Source organism: Mobula hypostoma, chromosome 2 (assembly GCF_963921235.1).
Source record: "Mobula hypostoma chromosome 2, sMobHyp1.1, whole genome shotgun sequence".
NCBI classification, from domain to species: Eukaryota; Metazoa; Chordata; class Chondrichthyes; order Myliobatiformes; family Myliobatidae; genus Mobula; species Mobula hypostoma.
In genome coordinates this window covers 77,119,129-77,136,544 of record NC_086098.1, presented here as the reverse complement: position 1 = coordinate 77,136,544, position 17,416 = coordinate 77,119,129, and the positions used below count along the sequence as shown (strand labels likewise).

The 17,416-nt window shown below is 42.3% G+C and overlaps 1 protein-coding gene across 5 annotated transcripts in view; it reads right to left on the bottom strand.

The window, feature by feature from the left end:
* Window positions 1-17,416, bottom strand: part of LOC134341158 (CUB and sushi domain-containing protein 1-like) — a 2,430,601-nt gene that overhangs the window by 444,462 nt on the left and 1,968,723 nt on the right. The gene's annotated exons all lie outside the window — the stretch shown is intronic.

Below are 17,416 nucleotides of genomic sequence, written 5' to 3'. Positions count from 1 at the left end.
GAGAAATCAAAGAGGCGAATGAAGTTTGGCTTGTTTCACAGACAGAAAATGATTCACTCTCTGAAACTAGCCACAAAGACTTTTAATGTGGTGCTCCTGTTAAAAGAGCAGAAGGTATTACCTTGGGGTTCTATCTAAGTCTGCTGCATCTTTGCATTCTTGTGTGTTTTCATGTTGCTAGGATAATTACTTTCATGTGCTTTTTAAATGCTGCCAATTTTAACATTAGCGATGTCGACATGGGATGAAGGACATCCAAAATGTGGGCCTCAACTCGGTGTTTGAAGGACAGCAAAGTGGATGTGTGATGAAGGACATCCGTGGATGTCACATTATCGGTCAGAGTCCATGCGACAAGAAGGCATGGGGGCTAGAGAGCTGGCAAGCTCAGAGTGTGAGCCTTGAGTGTTGGCTAGTCAGGCTCCTGTTATTAGCTAGTCCCGTGGTCGATACTGAAGATCGATCAGAAGACCAGAAACGGAAGCAATGGCCCTGGGTAAAAGGACTTTCCGTACGTGCAGGTGAGTTGGAGAGAGGAACCGGGTTTGTTTTGCTGTTGGTGTTTTGTTGCTTCTTGTATTCTGTTTTGTTGTGCTTTGTGTTGCTCTACAGAACATTGCGGGCATGCTAATGTTGGCGCCGGAATGTGTGGCGACACTTGTGGGCTGCCCCAGCACATCCTCAGATGTATTGGTTGTTGGTGCAAGCAACAGATTTCACTGTATGTTTCAATGTAGTGTGATAAATAACTTCATCTAATCCGATCTGATCCAGCACAGTAGAGTTCAGTGTAAATAAAGTTCAAATCAGAACAGTTAATTACATTTTCAAAATACAAATTTAAACATTTTCACTGTTTCAGTTTAAGGATCAAGGATCTACTTTATTCACAATTTACATTTATTAGCAATTTGCTGTGGTGTGTTTGTCAGGGCACAACATGCAGCAAAAAAAAACAGCAGTCAGACACTATAAAGAATAAAGAATTATATAAAAAAGAGAAGTCAAAATATAAATCTGGAATAAAATGTGCATAAATACATGAATACCAGCATGTATTTACAATGTAAACAGCATTAAATAAAGTGGTTTAAAGTGTTCACAGTGCAGTGCAGTAATAGATGAGGGGGGAGGGTGTGAATCTAAATCAGCACCTGAAATTTTATCCTCGCTTAAAGGTGGCTTTGGGCAAAGAAGCAATTACGACTCACTCATGCTGGCATGGTGGTGCCAGACCAATTCCTGCTGGAACTGGGAGATACTGCTCATGCAAAGACACCTAATATGGGTCCCTGTATCTTTCAGCAGCCCAGACTGCACAGAACCCTGAGTGCCCAGAATGGACAAACTACCTCAAAGTTCAAAGGAAATATGTTATTATTATTTATCATTTATTATCTATGTCTCCATATACTACCCTGAGGTACATTTAATTGCAGGCAATTACAGTGGAATTACAATCGAGTCAATGGAAAGGTTCAAGTTTATTGTTATCTGGCTGTATAAAAGCAAATGAAACAACATTCTTTCAGATCATGGTGCATCCACAAAACATATATCACACACAGCACATAAAAAAATATTACTACATATGAGTTAACAAAATATAATTCGAAGTGTTTGTAGTTCATGGCATAGGTGAACAGTAAACAGAGCTCTTTATGATCAAGCAACATACATCAAAGTTGCTGGCGAACGCAGCAGGCCAAGCAGCATCTATAGGAAGAGGTGCAGTCGACGTTTCAGGCCGAGACCCTTCGTCAGGACTAACTAATTCCTGTTGTTCTCTTTATGACCAGCAGTTTTTTGATCACAAAAAGGATGAACAGGACAAGAAATCTCACCATTGATTGGAGCCAGAGAGGCCACTGCAACTGTGCATGGCGCCATCTTGTGATGTAATCACAAACAAAACTACACACGAAGACGAACAACCAACGTTCAAAGGAAGAACTGGGCAAACATAAAAAAAGTGCTGAGACCGTGATTTGAAGTCCTTGTAAATGAGTCTGTAGGTTGTGGAATCTGGTCAGAGTTGTGGTGAGTGAAGTTATCCATATTGATTCAGGTGCCTGATGGCTGAAGGGTAAAAACTATTCCTGACCCTGGTAGTGTGGGACCTAGAGTTGTGCACGTCCTGCCTCGTGGCAGCATTGAGAAGACAGCATGGCCTGGAGCACAGCTGGCTGACCAACCTCAGCTGACTGTTGTGCAACCTCATGTGGCTGCGCTTGTTGAAATCTCATCACCAGCTAATTCCACCTGCCAACCTGATAGTGCTCGCAGCTGTCACAATTAATTCTATTTTCCCTGTGATACAGTATTGATTCTTATAGAGTACCATCCCGTGCAGTCACCTTCACTGTTGTGGGATTCAATACTCAACATTCCATTGATGACTCATCTTAAATTCAGCAATATTCAACCACAGATTGCACAGGAAAATGTATTTATTTATTTAGAGATACAGTATGGATCAGGCTTTTCCGGCCTAACGAACTGCACCACCCAGCAAACCCATCTATTTAAAACTAGCCAAATCACAGGTTAATTTACAATGACCAATTAACCTACGAACCTGACAGTGGAGGAAACCCACCTGCACTCAGGAAGAATGTACGAACTTTCTGATAGAGGACGGTGGATTTGAACTCTGAGTCCAATGCCACGAGCTGGAATAATGTTGCGCTAACTGCTACGCTGTAATGGCATCCCATATGGAACAGTAGAGCGTTATAGCACAGAAGAAGGCCCTTTTGGATCATCTAGTCCATATTGAAATGCTATTCTGTCTAGTTTTATTGACACTCACCTGGTCCGTGGACCCTCACCTATCTCCTGCCAGCTTGTACTCCTTCCCCTCCCTCAGATTCTTACTCTTTCCTGAGGAAGGGTCTTGGCTTGAAATGGTGACTGTTTATTTATTTCCATAGATGCAACCTGGCCTGCTTCATGGAGAGGAATAAAGAGTCAACATTTTGGGCGGAGACCATTCATTGGCTAAGACTTCATTATTTTTCTCATTGATCCTGTTTGATCGACTGAGTTACTTCGGCATTTTGTGAGTGTTACGCTGGATTTCCAGCATTGACAGAATCTCTTGTGTTCCTCCAGCATTTTAGAACATAGAAAAAGAATAGTACAGCACAATACAGGCCCTTCGACCCACAATGTTGTGCCGACCCTCAAACCCTGCCTCCCATATAAGCCCCCACCTTAAATTCCTCCATCTACCTGTCTAGTAGTCTCTTAAACTTCACTAGTGTATCTGCCTCCACCACTGACTCAGGCAGTGCATTCCACGCACCAACCACTCTCTGAGTAAAAAACCTTCCTCTAATATCCCCCTTGAACTTCCCACCCCTTACCTTAAAGCCATGTCCTCTTGTATTGAGCAGTGGTGCCCTAGGGAAGAGGCGCTGGCTATCCACTCTATCTATTCCTCTTATTATCTTGTACACCTCTATCATGTCTCCTCTCATCCTCCTTCTCTCCAAAGAATAAAGCCTTAGCTCCCTTAATCTCTGATCATAATGCATACTTTCTAAACCAGGCAGCATCCTGGTAAATCTCCTCTGTACCCTTTCCAATGCTTCCACATCCTTCCTATAGTGAGGTGACCAGAACTGGACACAGTACTCCAAGTGTGGCCTAACCAGAGTTTTATAGAGCTGCATCATTACATCGGGACTCTTAAACTCTATCCCTCGACTTATGAAAGCCAACACCCATAAGCTTTCTTAACTACCCTATCCACCTGTGAGGTAACTTTCAGTGATCTGTGGACATGTACCCCCAGATCCCTCTGCTCCTCCACACTACCAAGTATCCTGCCATTTACTTTGTACTCTGCCTTGGAGTTTGTCCTTCCAAAGTGTACCACCTCACACTTCTCCAGGTTGAACTCCATCTGCCACTTCTCAGCCCACTTCTGCATCCTATCAATGTCTCTCTGCAATCTTTGACAATCCTCTACACTATCTACAACACCACCAACCTTTGTGTCATCTGCAAACTTGCCAACCCACCCTTCTACCCCCACATCCAGGTCGTTAATAAAAATCACGAAAAGTAGAGGTCCCAGAACAGATCCTTGTGGGACACCACTAGTCACAATCCTCCAATCTGAATGTACTCCCTCCACCACCACCCTCTGCCTTCTGCAGGCAAGCCAATTCTGAATCCACCTGGCCAAACTTCCCTGGATCCCATGCCTTCTAACTTTCTGAATAAGCCTACCGTGTGGAACCTTGTCAAATGCCTTACTAAAATCCATATAGATCACATCCACTGCACTACCCTCATCTATATGCCTGGTCACCTCCTCAAAGAACTCTATCAGGCTTGTTAGACACGATCTGCCCTTCACAAAGCCATGCTGGCTGTCCCTGATCAGACTATGATTCTCTAAATGCCTATAGATCCTATCTCTAAGAATCTTTTCCAACAGCTTTCTCACCACAGACGTAAGGCTCACTGGTCTATAATTACCCGGACTATCCCTACTACCTTTTTTGAACAAGGGGGACAACATTCGCCTCCTTCCAATCCTCCGGTACCATTCCCGTGGACAACGAGGACATAAAGATCCTAGCCAGAGGCTCAGCAATCTCTTCTCTCGCCTCGTGGAGCAGCCTGGGGAAAATTCCGTCAGGCCCCGGGAACTTATCTGTCCTAATGTATTTTAACAACTCCAACACCTCCTCTCCCTTAATATCAACATGCTCCAGAACATCAACCTCACTCATATTGTCCTTACCACCATCAAGTTCCCTCTCATTGGTGAATACCGAAGAGAAGTATTCATTGAGGACCTCGCTCACTTCCACAGCCTCCAGGCACATCTTCCCACCTTTATCTCTAATCAGTCCTACCCTCACTCCTGTCATCCTTTTTTTCTTCACATAATTGAAGAATGTCTTGGGGTTTTCCTTTACCCTACCCACCAAGGCTTTCTCATGCCCCCTTATTGCTCTTCTCATCTCCTTCTTAAGCTCCTTTCTTGCTTCCCTATATTCCTCAATAGACCCATCTGATCCTTGCTTCCTAAACCTCATGTATGTGTTTGTGTGTGTCACACTGGATTTCCAGCATTGACAGAATCTCTTGTGTTCCTCCAGCATTTTGTGTGTTGCATAGCTCTCCATACCTCTCCCATCCATGTACCCACCAAGCTTAAATATTACAATTTAACCCAACATCCACCACTTCCGCTGGCAGCTCATTCTCTCACACCACTATCAGGGTGAAAAAGGTGACACTCCCCAACAAGTTCCCCTCAGATAGTTTACCTTTTACCTTTAAGTTATCACCTCTAGTTCTATTCTCGCATAACCTCAGTGAAAATACCAACTTTAAATTTTCACTGTTCTGTTTAAGGATCAAGGATCAAAAATTCCATCTAAGATTATTTGCCACGTACATTTACATATGTTAGGAATTTGCTGAGGTATGTTGGTACACCATGAAGCAAAGACAAGATTCAATAATTCTAAATAAATGATTCTATGAGAAATAAAGTTAAAGGCTAAAGTACAGATATGGAATTAAATGTACATAAATACCACCATGTACTTACAATGTAAACAGCATTCGAAAAAGTGTTTTAATGAGTTTACAGTGCAATGGCTGAGGTTATAGAGAGAGGGGTTTGGGGGTTAACTAGAATGGTTGATCAGATTAATTGACTGGGGGAAGAAACCCTTAATATGACAGAAGTTTTTTTTTCCCTGTTTTAATAGCCCAATAGTGCTTTCCAAACGGGAGCTTTTGGAAAAGGCAGATACATTTAATTATTATATCACTTTCTAAGACACTGGTGAATAGCTGGTATTTAAGCCATTGAAATACTACATAAAACAAAAGGAATTTGCATGGTGATGTGCATACATTCTCTCCCATGTGCCTTATTTCAGTGAGACTATCTGTCCAATCTAATTCCCTGCACCCCATGTAACAGTATTTATCTAGAGGGCATTTGGGCACATGGTACAATTCCTTCACTGTTCTACACCCAATACCCAAGTCATAGCAAGATTCAGGAGAGAGAAAAAGACCCTTCAACCAACCAACTCCACAATGACCGTCCAGCATCTCCTTTTCACATTCATCCTACTTTTATCCAATTGCATTCTCCCCACGTTCCCTTCAACTTTCCCCAGATTCTCCCACTTCGCTCCCTGCAAGGGGTAATTATAGAGTCTAATTCACTCAATCTGCCAATTCCTCAGCTATATGAAGCAAAACAAAAAAGTTCACTTAATTATCCTCTCTGGCTATGTTACCCCAGTAGTAAAATCTCCGTCGAATACTTGAAATAAAAATGACCAAGCAAATTAAAAATAAGAATATTACAAGTTCTGGAAAGTTACAAGGTTGCTAGGAAGGAGATTAAGAATGGAATTAGGAGAGCTGGAAGAGGTCATGAGAAGGCCTTGGCAAGCAGGATTAAGGAAAACCCCAAGAGATTCTACAAGTGTGTGAAGAGGAAGTGGATGAGCCATGTGAGAATAGAACCAATAAGGTGCAATAGTGGAAGTGGGTGCATAAAGGCGGAGGAGGTAATGGAGGTACTTAATGAATACTTTGCTTCAGTATTCAGCAGGGAAAAAGACCTCGGCATTTGTGGGGTTGACTTACGGTGGACTGAAACACTTCAGCATATAGACATTAAGAAAGAGGATATGCTGGAGCTCTCAAAATGAAATTCTGGAATTTCCGGATGAGATATACCCCAGGCTACTGTGAGAAGTGAGGGAAGAGATTGCTGAGCCTCTTGCAATGATCTTTGCATCATCAATAGGGATGGAAGAAGTACTGGAGGATTGGAGAATTGCAAATGTTGTTCCCTTGTTCAAGAAAATGAGTGGAAATAACCCAGGAAATTACAGACCAGTGTGTCTAACTTCAGTGGCGGGCAAGTTGTTGGAGAAGATCCTGACAGGCAAGATTTATGAGCATTTGGAGAGACATAATCTGATTAGGGATAGTCAGCATTGGCTTTGTCAAGGCAGGTCGTGCCTTACAAGCCTGATTGAATTCTTTGAGGATGTAACTAAGCTCATTGATGAAGGTACCGCAGTGGATGTAGTGTATATGGATCAGTAGGGCATTTGATAAGGTTCCCATGCAAGGCTCCTTCAGAAAGTACAGGGGCCTAGGATCCAAGGAGACCTTGCCTTGTGAATCCATAACTGGCTTGCCCACAGAAAGCAAAGGGTGGTTGTAGATGGTTCGTATTCTGCATGGAGGTCGGTGACCAGTGGTGTTCCACAGGGATCTGTTCTGGGATCCCTTCTCCTTGTGATTATTATAAACGACCTGGATGAAGATGTAGAAGGGTGGGTTAGTAAGTTTGCTGATGACACAAAAGTTGAGGGTGTTGGGGATAGTCTGAAGGGCTATCAGAGGTTACAGCGGGACATAGATAGAATGCAGAACTGGGTTGAGAAGTGGCAGATGGACTTCAACCCAGATAAATGTAAAGTGGTTCATTTTGCAAGGTCTGGTTTGAAGACAGAATATTATATAAATAGTAAGACTCTTGGCAGCGTGGAGGATATGAGAGATGATGGGGTCCATGTTGATATGACACTCAAAGCTGCTGCACAGGTTGACAGTGTTGTTAAGAAGGTGTATGGTGTGTTGGCATTCATCAACCATGGGATTGAGTTTAAGAGTTGAGAGGTAATGTTACAGTTATATAGGACCCTGGTCAGACCCCTCTTGGAGAACTGTGTTCAATTCTGGTCACCGCACTACAGGAAGGATATGGATACTACAAAGAGAGTGCACAGAAGATTTACAAGGATGTTGTCTGGATTGGAGGGCGTACCTTATGAGAATAGGTTGAGTGTACTTGGCCTTGGAGTGACAGAGGATGAGAGGTAACCTGATAGTAGTGAATATGATGATGAGAGGCATTGATCGTGTGGATAGCCAGGGGCTTTTTCCAGGGCCGAAATGGCTAACACGAAGGGATATATTTTAAGGTGCTTGGAATTAGGTACCGATGGGCTGTCAGGAGAAAGTTTTTCACACAGAGTGGTGGGTGCGTGGAATGTACTGCCACTGGCGGTGGTGAAAGCAGATACAATAGGGTCTTTTAAGAACCTTTTAGATTGGTACATGGAGCTTAGAAAAATAGAGGGTTATGCGCTAGGGAAATTCTAGACAGTTTCTAGAGTAGGTTACATGGTTGGCACAACATTGTGGGCCAAAGGGCCTGTAACGTGCATAAATTTCTATTTTCTAATAAACATGAAAAAGTCAGCAAATGCTGGAAGTCAAAAGCAACATGCACAAAATGCTGGAGGAGCTTAGCAGGTCAGGCAGCATTTGTTAAAAAAAAAGACCCTTCTTCAGGACTGGTTAAAAAGATTATCTTTTAACTGTTCAAGAAAAAATAAACAAAGTGGACAGTCAGTACAATATACAATATATTCATAACTATTATAATATAAACCTCCAGAGAAAAAAAACTGTATTTTCATACTGATGAATCTTGGCTTGAAATGTCGACTGTTCATTTCTCTCCATAAATGCTGCTTGATCAGCTTAGTTCCTCCAGCATTTTGTGTGTTGCTTTGGATTTTCAGCATCTGCAGAATTTCTTGTGTTTGTGCATTTTAATAATCAACATTAGAGAGTGTATGTGATAAAATAAAAGTTAGACCACACTTGGAGTATGATGTTCAGTTCTGGTAACCTCATTTTAGAAGGATGTGGAAGCTTTAGAGAGCACTGAGGTGGTTTACCAGGATGCTGCCTGGATTAGACAGCGTGTTTTATGAGGAAAGTTTGATCAAGCTAAGGCTATTCTCTTTGGGGTGAAGGAAAGATGAGAGATGACTTGATAGAGGTGTATAAGAGGCAGAGATAGACACCTAAAGACTTTTTCTCAGAATAGAAATGGCTAATGAGATAGCATAATTTTAAGATGATTGAAGTATAGATGTATTATCAGAGCTATATTTTTTTTATTACATGAGAGATGGGTACGTGAAACATGCTGCAAGAAACGTCGTAGAGGCAGACACATAGGGATATTTAAGATAGGCATGTAGATGATAGAGAAATGGAGAGCTATGCATGAGGAAAGGCTTTGATTAATCTTACAGTTGGTTTAAAGGTCAGCACAACATTGTGGATCGAAAGGCTTGTACTGTTCTATGTTCTGTGAAATTAATTTTACCAGGAAATTGCTATTAATAACTTGGAATTGATCAAAACCTTTCTACAAAAGAATTTTTTTTCTTAATTTCATGCCAAAACAAGTATCACAAATCCTCTGTGAAATCTCTTCGGTCCTGGCTGACAAGGGAAGTCAAATCCACCATAAAAGCAAAAAAGAGTGCAGATAATAGAGCAAAAATTAGTGAGAAGTTAGTGGATTTGCAAACTTCTAAAAACCAACAAAAAGCAACTAAAAAAGCCATAAGGGGGAGGAAAGATGAAATATGAAGGCGAGTTACCAATAATATAAAAGAGGATGCCAATTTTTTTTCAGATACATAAAGAGTAAAAGAGAGGTGACCATAGATATCAGACAGCTGAAAAATGATTCTGGAGAGGTAGTAACAGAGAACAAGGAAATGACAGACGAACTGAATAAGTATTTTGTCACAGTCTTCACTGTGGAAGACACTAGCAGTATGCCAGAAGTGAGTGCAATTGCTATTACTAGGGGGAAGGTGCTTTGGAACCTGAAAGATCTGAAGGTAAATAAGTTACCTAGACCAGATTGACTAGTGTAGGGTCATGTAATTGGTGGAAACATGCATAATTCACAAACACCAACACTGAGTTGGGGTTCACTGTAAGATGTGATGTGATGACATAATTAAGTTACTGCGCTTTATGCTCAGTTTTTGGAGTAAAATAAATGATTGGTATGCTGTTCTTTAAACATAAAACACCTTTTTATTTGCAAAAACCCTCATTCATGACCTAATGTTCTTGGACGATTCCGGAGTTATTGAACATGCTGGCCAATGCAGTAACTTTGAAACTGCCAGAGTTTTGGAAGTAAACTGCAATTGCTTGGTTGTAGAAGCTGAGACCCAGTTCCTACTACAAGAAATCACTGCAGATCATATCAAATTCTACTACATGGTAGTGTTGCTCAACAGTTCGATGGCATCGAGAGTGTTGAGTCTACTAGAACACCCACCTGAATACAATAAATGCTGATCATTGAAAACTCACCTTTAGCAGACTTTTGGACTATTGGAGTCTAAGCAAACCAAATAGTTGCTCTTCTTGTCCAGCCTTGACAGTGCTAACCTGTTGGAGCTATTGGACCACATGTTGTACCTCCTGAGCAATCACCATTTTTTTTTATTTTTAAAGAACTCTTCACACAGAAAATGGCTCTCAGATTTGCATTGCCCTCACTAATGCACCCGTAAAGAGCTATAGGAGCTTGCTAAAATGGTTGATAGTCTACATTGAGCCAGGCAGAGGTGCATCATTCCTCCTCCTTTCCCAACCTTAATATGCCTGGCCGGTAAGTCCTCCAACATAAGCACATGAACCAAACTACTAACTAATGATGTGAAACAAACCATGCCAGGTCTATGTTTTCACACACTTCACTTTGGTGTGAACATCAGGAAGTGCTGACTGCCTTGCAGCTTTGACAGTAGCCATGCATCAGGATATCAGAGGTCTGTGAACACCATGGGTTCCAGCTGCCAGGGACGTCTACTGTTCATTATGGACACCCTTTTAGGACAAAGCTTCCTGTGTGATATGGATGCTCAAGTGAGTGTGCTACCAGCATTGCCTATTGATGAAAAAAGCAAAGAGTGATGAAGCTGCTGGAGGCCACCAATTACAACAAGATCCAGATGTATGGGACATGGCAGGTGACATTCTGCTTCAGTGGAGAACATTACTCATGAGACTTTGTCCTGGCTAAAGTGGCTAGACCTCTGCAATGTGCAGATTTCCTGTGTGTCCAAGGACTACTAGTCAATCTTAAGAACTGCTGGCTTGTGGATGTCAAGATCTTTGGGTTGTTACCCTGCTCCCCCAGTATGTTCCCCACAACAACTCTGTCAAGCACGTGCAGAATGCATGTAAGTTTACCTGACTGTTGGGTGAATTCCCAAACCTCACCAAGATCACATTCTCCACCACAGTCACAAAACGTGGGGTCAAGCACCACATTTCCACAACTACCCTGCCAGTCTATGTCCGTGTACATTGACTGGACCCAGAAAAGCTGGCAACTGCGAAGGCTGAGTTTGTCAACATGGAAAGACTTGGTATTGTACATGTCTTTGAGTTTCTGTGCATGCTCTTTGGGCTGAAAAATGCAGCACAGACTTTCAAAGGCTGAAGGACTCTGTTTTAAAAGACTCAGATTTTCCTTTTGTTTACCAGGATGAGTTATATGTCATCAGTGCAGCCAGATACAAACACATATCTCATCTCCACACACTTTTGAGTGCTTAAGCCAACACAGGTTGATTATTAACCCTGCTAAATGCCAGTTTGGGCTGTCAACCATTGACTTTCTTGGCCATTGAGTCTCTGCAGAAGGTTTAAAAACCTTTCCCATCAAAAGTAGACACTATTATGAATTTCCCACCACCCCACACTACTAAAAAACTACAGGAGTTTTTAGGTATGGTAAATTTCTATCACCGCTTGATTCTGCAAGCTGTTGAACTTATGTTTCCCCATATAATGCACTTAAAGGCAATACCCCGAATCATGTGATTGACTGGTCAGTGGACCTGACCAGGGGATTTGATAATACCAAACAAGCTCTTTCCAAAGCAACCTTACTGGCACACTCATTCTGCAATGCACCAAAGGCCATTACTACCAAAGCTTCAGACTATGCTGTGGGTACTGTGCACCAATAATTGGTTGGAGGAGTGTGGCAGCCGTTTGTCTTCTTAGCAGCTGCTCCATCCCTCTGAAAGGAAGTACTGCAAGTTTGACCATGAGCTTCTCCATCTCTATCTGGCTGTTCAACATTTTCATTTTCTTCTGTAGGGTCACGATTTCACAGCGTCCATTGACCACAAACCCTTCGTGCACGCGATGGCCAAAATATCAAACCCTTTCTCTGCAAGACAGCAATGCCAACTGGCCTACATACCAGAGTTCAAAACTGATATGCAACATGTTAAGGGGAAAAATAATGCTGTGGCTGATTGCCTCTCACAGCCAGCCATTGGGGTCATGCATAAAGGAGTTGATTATGCTGGCATGGCAGCTACCAAGTTACTGACCCAGAGATCCAGGGTCTTGTGTGATGCCTCAGCTGGTCGTCCTCACTCCGTAGTGCCCACAAACAGGAGGTGGACTGTTTTTACTGCATACATGGCCTTTTGAATCCAGGCTGGAAGACCTCACAGAAACTGGTTGCACTAAAGTTTGTGTGGGACAGTCTTAGAAAGTACATGCATGATTCGACTGCAGCCTATGTGGAGTGCCAGCAGGCAAAAGTTGGCTGTCATGTTCAGGCACCATTGGCATCTTTTGAAGTCCGTGAGCGATAGTTTGACCATGTCGACATGGACCTTGTTGGTCCTCTACTCCACACCCCGCCCCCCCCCCAGTGGTTTCACGCACCTCCTTACCATGGAGACCGAGCCACCAAGTAGCCAGCGGTCCGTCCTTCCAGCATCAACGTTGGCCGCCGACATGGCTCGGGTGTTCATCAGCACCTGAGTTACTCGATTTGGCATCCCACTTGATACTTCCTCTGACTACAGTGCCCAATTCATATCAGAACTCTGCGTTGCAATGCCAAGAACTTTGTGTTTAGTGCTTGGAGTACAATAAATGAGTGTTACATTTTTTTTTTAAATATCTCATGCCATTTTTATTTGTGAAAACCTGCACTACACTTCAGGGTTCTGAAAGAGGTGGCTGAAGAGATTGTGGAAGCATTAGTATCAAGAATCACTAGATTCTGGAATGGTTCCAGAGGACTGGAAAATTGCAAATGTTACTCCTCTCATCAAGAAGGGAACGAGGTATATGAAAGGAAATTATAGGCTAGTTAGCCTGATTTCAGTGGTTGGGAAGATGTTGGAGTTGATTGTTAAGTATGTGATTTGGGGGTACCTGGAGGCACATGATAAGATAGGTCAAAGCCAGCATGATTTTCTTAAGAGAAAACCTTGCTTGACAAGTCAATTGAAATTCTTTGAAGAAATAAAACATAAGATAGACAATTGAGAATTAGTGGATGGATGTTCAGTACTTGGAACTTCTTAAGGGCTTTGATAAGGTGCCGCACATGAGGCTGCTTAACAAGTTCAGAGCCCATGGTGTTACAGGGAAGATTCTAGCATGGATAGGGCATTGGCTGATAGCAGGAAACAAAGAATGGAAATAAAGGAGCCTATTCTGGTTGGCTGCTGTTGACAAGTGGTGTTCCACTTGAGCTGTTGTTTAGAACTCTTCTTTTTCTGTTATATGTCAATGATTTGGGTGATGGATTTGATGGCTTTGCGGCCAAGTCCAGGACAATACACAGATAGGTGGAAGGGCAGGTAATGTTGAGGGAACAGTGAGGCTGCAGAAGGACTTAGAAAGATTAAGAGAATGGGAAAAAAAAGTGGCAGATGGAATATTGTGTCAGGGAGAGCACTTTGGTAGAAGGAGTAAAAGCACAGATTATTTTCTAAATGGGGAGAAAATTAGAAAAAAATATGAGGTGCAAAGGGACTTAGGAGTTCTCATGCAGGATTCTTCAAAGATTAATTTGAAGGTTTAGTCAGTGGTGAGGAAGGTCAAATGCAATGTTAGTATTCATTTTGAGAGGACTACAATGTAAAAGCAAAGACTTAATGCTGAGACTGTATAAGGCAGTGGCGAGGCTTCACGGAGTATTGTGAGCAGTTTTGGGCCTCATTTAAGAAGGACGTGTTGACATTGGACAGGGTTCAGAGGAGGTTCATGAGAATGATTCTAAGAATGAAAGGCTTATCGTCTGTATAGCAATTGATGGCTCTGGGCCTGAACTCGCTGAAATTTAGAAGAATGGGGGGGGGGGACCTAATTGAAACCTATCGAATATTGAAAGGCAAACACGAGGAAATCTGCAGACGCCGGATTTTAAGCAACATGCATAAAAATTGCTGGTGAACGCTGCAGGCCAGGCAGCATCTATAGGAAGAGGTACAGTCGAGGTTTCGGGCCGAGACCCTTCATCCGTCCTGACGAAGGGACCTGGCCCAAAACGTCGACTGTACCTCTTCCTATAGATATTGCCTGGCCTGCTGCGTTCACCAGCAACTTTTATGTGTGTTGCTTAAATATTGAAAGGCCTTGAATAGAGTGAATGTGTAGAGGATGTTTCTTATGGTGGGGGAGAGTCTAGGATGAGAGGCACAGACTCAGAATTGAGGAACATTCATTTAGAATGTAGCTGAGGAGGAACTTCTGTAGCCAGAGGGTGGTGAATCTGTGGAATTTGTTGCCACAGGTGGCTGCGGAGACCAGGTTATTGAGTATACTTAAGGTTGATGGGTTCTTTATTAGTCAGGGTGTGAAAGATTATAGGGAGGTGGCAGGACAATGGGTTTGAGAGGGAAATGGATCAGCTATTTCGTTTGCTGTTGTGTGCTGGGGCAGCAGGCTGAGGGTAGCAGACACCAACAGAATCAACAAACTCATTCGTAAGGCCAGTGATGTTGTGGGGATGGAACTGGACTCTCTGATGGTGGTGTCTGAAAAGAGGATGCTGTCCAAGTTGCATGCCATCTTGGACAATGTCTCCCATCCACTACATAATAGACTGGTTGGGCACAGGAGTACATTCAGCCAGAGACTCATTCCACCGAGATGCAACACAGAGCATCATAGGAAGTCATTCCTGCCTGTGGCCATCAAACTTTACAACTCCTTCCTTGGAGGGTCAGACACCCTGAGCCAATAGGCTGGTCCTGGACTTATTTCCTGGCATAATTTACATATTACTATGTAATTATTTATGGTTTATTACTATTTAATTATTTATGGTGCAACTGTAACGAAAGTCAATTTCCCTCGGGATCAATAAAGTATGACTATGACTATGATGAAATGCCACAGCAGACTCGATGGGCCAAATGGCCTAGTTCTGTTCTTACGTCTCATGGTCTTTAGTAGTTATGTATTTTCAACTAATTTCATTTGCAGATCATAATAGTTGTTTTGGTAAACTTTGTACTTTCTGCCAGAAACACAACACAAATCTGCAATTTAAATGTTAAATCATTGTAGAACAAAAAAAACAACTTGCACTTTGGACAAGTTTCCAAACATCTCTTTGGACTGAAACTAAGCTTTGTAAGATTTAAAATTGAAATTAAGTAACAGAGCATCTCAAATCCATCTGTTCTCTACTCTGAAACTAAACATGCACAAATTTTAAAACTTTGCCCAGTTTTTAATTGTGTTGGCAGAATTGAAAAAAAATCTCCACTGAAAACAAAACTCTTGGCAGCTTCCTTTGTGATATCAATGCACTGATATCTTTTAATCTAATTATAACAGTGGCAGTAACATTACACTGTCTTACATAAACATGCTCCTCACACTTCATGTCAGTCTGTCAATCTTCAGGCCATTGCACTATGGACATGCTAATATTATTTTGTGACTCTATGTGCTGGATCATAACTATAGACGCTGTGTAGAGGTGGACTGTGCTTTAGCCCCAGAGGCACGATGTTTCATTTAGCTGTATACATGTGTACAGTTGAATGACAATGAACTTAACTTAACTGACTGGAAGGTTGATGAAACTACTGTCAGAGAGTGTTCATTGTTTTTGATAGCAAATGATTTCACAGTAAACTAAAAAATAACAATGCTGGTCAAAAATTTAGCGGAGAAATATTGACTTCAGTTAATGAGTTGCAGAATATGATATAAATGAAAATACAATTCAATGTGGATTCTTGATTTAAGGAGAGATGTCTGTGAAATCTTGCTCCGATATGTGCCTCGTAGCCTGCCTTTATCTTAAAGGGGCACCAATACCCATGAATGGAAAAGCCAGCAAAGGGTGGTGGATACAGCCCAGTTCATGCCAGGAAAAGCCCTCCCCAGCATTCAGCACATCTACGAAGAGCAATGATACAAGAAAGCAGTATCCATTATCAAGGACACTCTTGATAATGAAATGTAGGTCATGCTCTCTTCTAGCTGCTGCAATCGGACAGGAGAGACAGGAACATTTGGACCCACACCACCAGGTTCAGGAATAATTAATATGGTTCAACCATCAGGCTCCTGAACCAGCATGGATACCTTCTCTTACCTCAACACCGAACTGATTCTACAATCCATGGACTCCCTTTCAAGGACTCTACTGCTCATCTTCTCAATATTATTTGTTAATGTTTTTGTATTGTAGTTTGTCTTCTTTTGCACATTGGTGGCCTGACCATCTTTATGTGTAGTTTTTCATTGATTTCTATGTATTGTTTTTTATCAACTGAGAGCGCGCACAAGAAAATGAACCTCAGAATAGTATATGGTGACATATGCACTTTGATAATAAATTGACTTTGAACTTTACCTCCAACAGGACCACAACTTTGTCACGGTTTGAAAGCTTGCATGCCTCAATGACCTGGAGAGCTATGCTGGCTGGAGCTTTATGCTTTGGCTCTTGGTAGGGTCACCCATGCGAAATAAGTCAAAAGTAGAGACCAGATTAAAAGTGGTCCACCGGTCCTCCAGGTTTGGGGGTTCAGCTCAGGGCTAACAACCCTGACTGGTAAAATAAAACTGTTCTGGAAAAAGCAATGAAGAATCCATCTACATCTGAGTGCAACGGTTTTTCCTGAGTCTCCACCCAGGACTTGCATGACTGACAGTAGTGAAGACTGAGCTAGTGACACAATGAAGGAAGCCCTGAACGTCGCCAGAGATGGAGGACCTTCAGTGTTGCCCTAAATGCCAGCGGTGTTGTGAGCAGTAGATTTTAAACTTTAGTTACAAAATAGCTACTGGACATTGATTCGATTAGGTACAATGGCACTGGCTGTAAAAGGAAACGGGAAGCATAGCAGTGTAGCCATTTGAATAGCACTTTACAGCATCAGTAATCAAGGTTTGATTCCCACTGTTGACTGCAAGAAATTTGTACATTCTCTCTGTGACCACATGGGTTTCCTCCAGGTGCTCAGGCTTCCTCACACATTCCCAAAATGTAGGGCATCCCTATGCTGACACCAGATGTGTGGTGACACTTGTGAGCTGCCCTCAGCACATGCTTGCATTGTGAGGCTTATTTACACATTTCACTGTATGTTTTGATCTACACGTCACAAATAAAGCTGGCCCACTGCTCTACTCTCTCTATACCCATAACTGTGTGGCTAGGCATAGCTCAAATACCATCTATAAATTTTCTTAAGATACGATTGTTGGCAGAATCTCAGATGGAGACGAA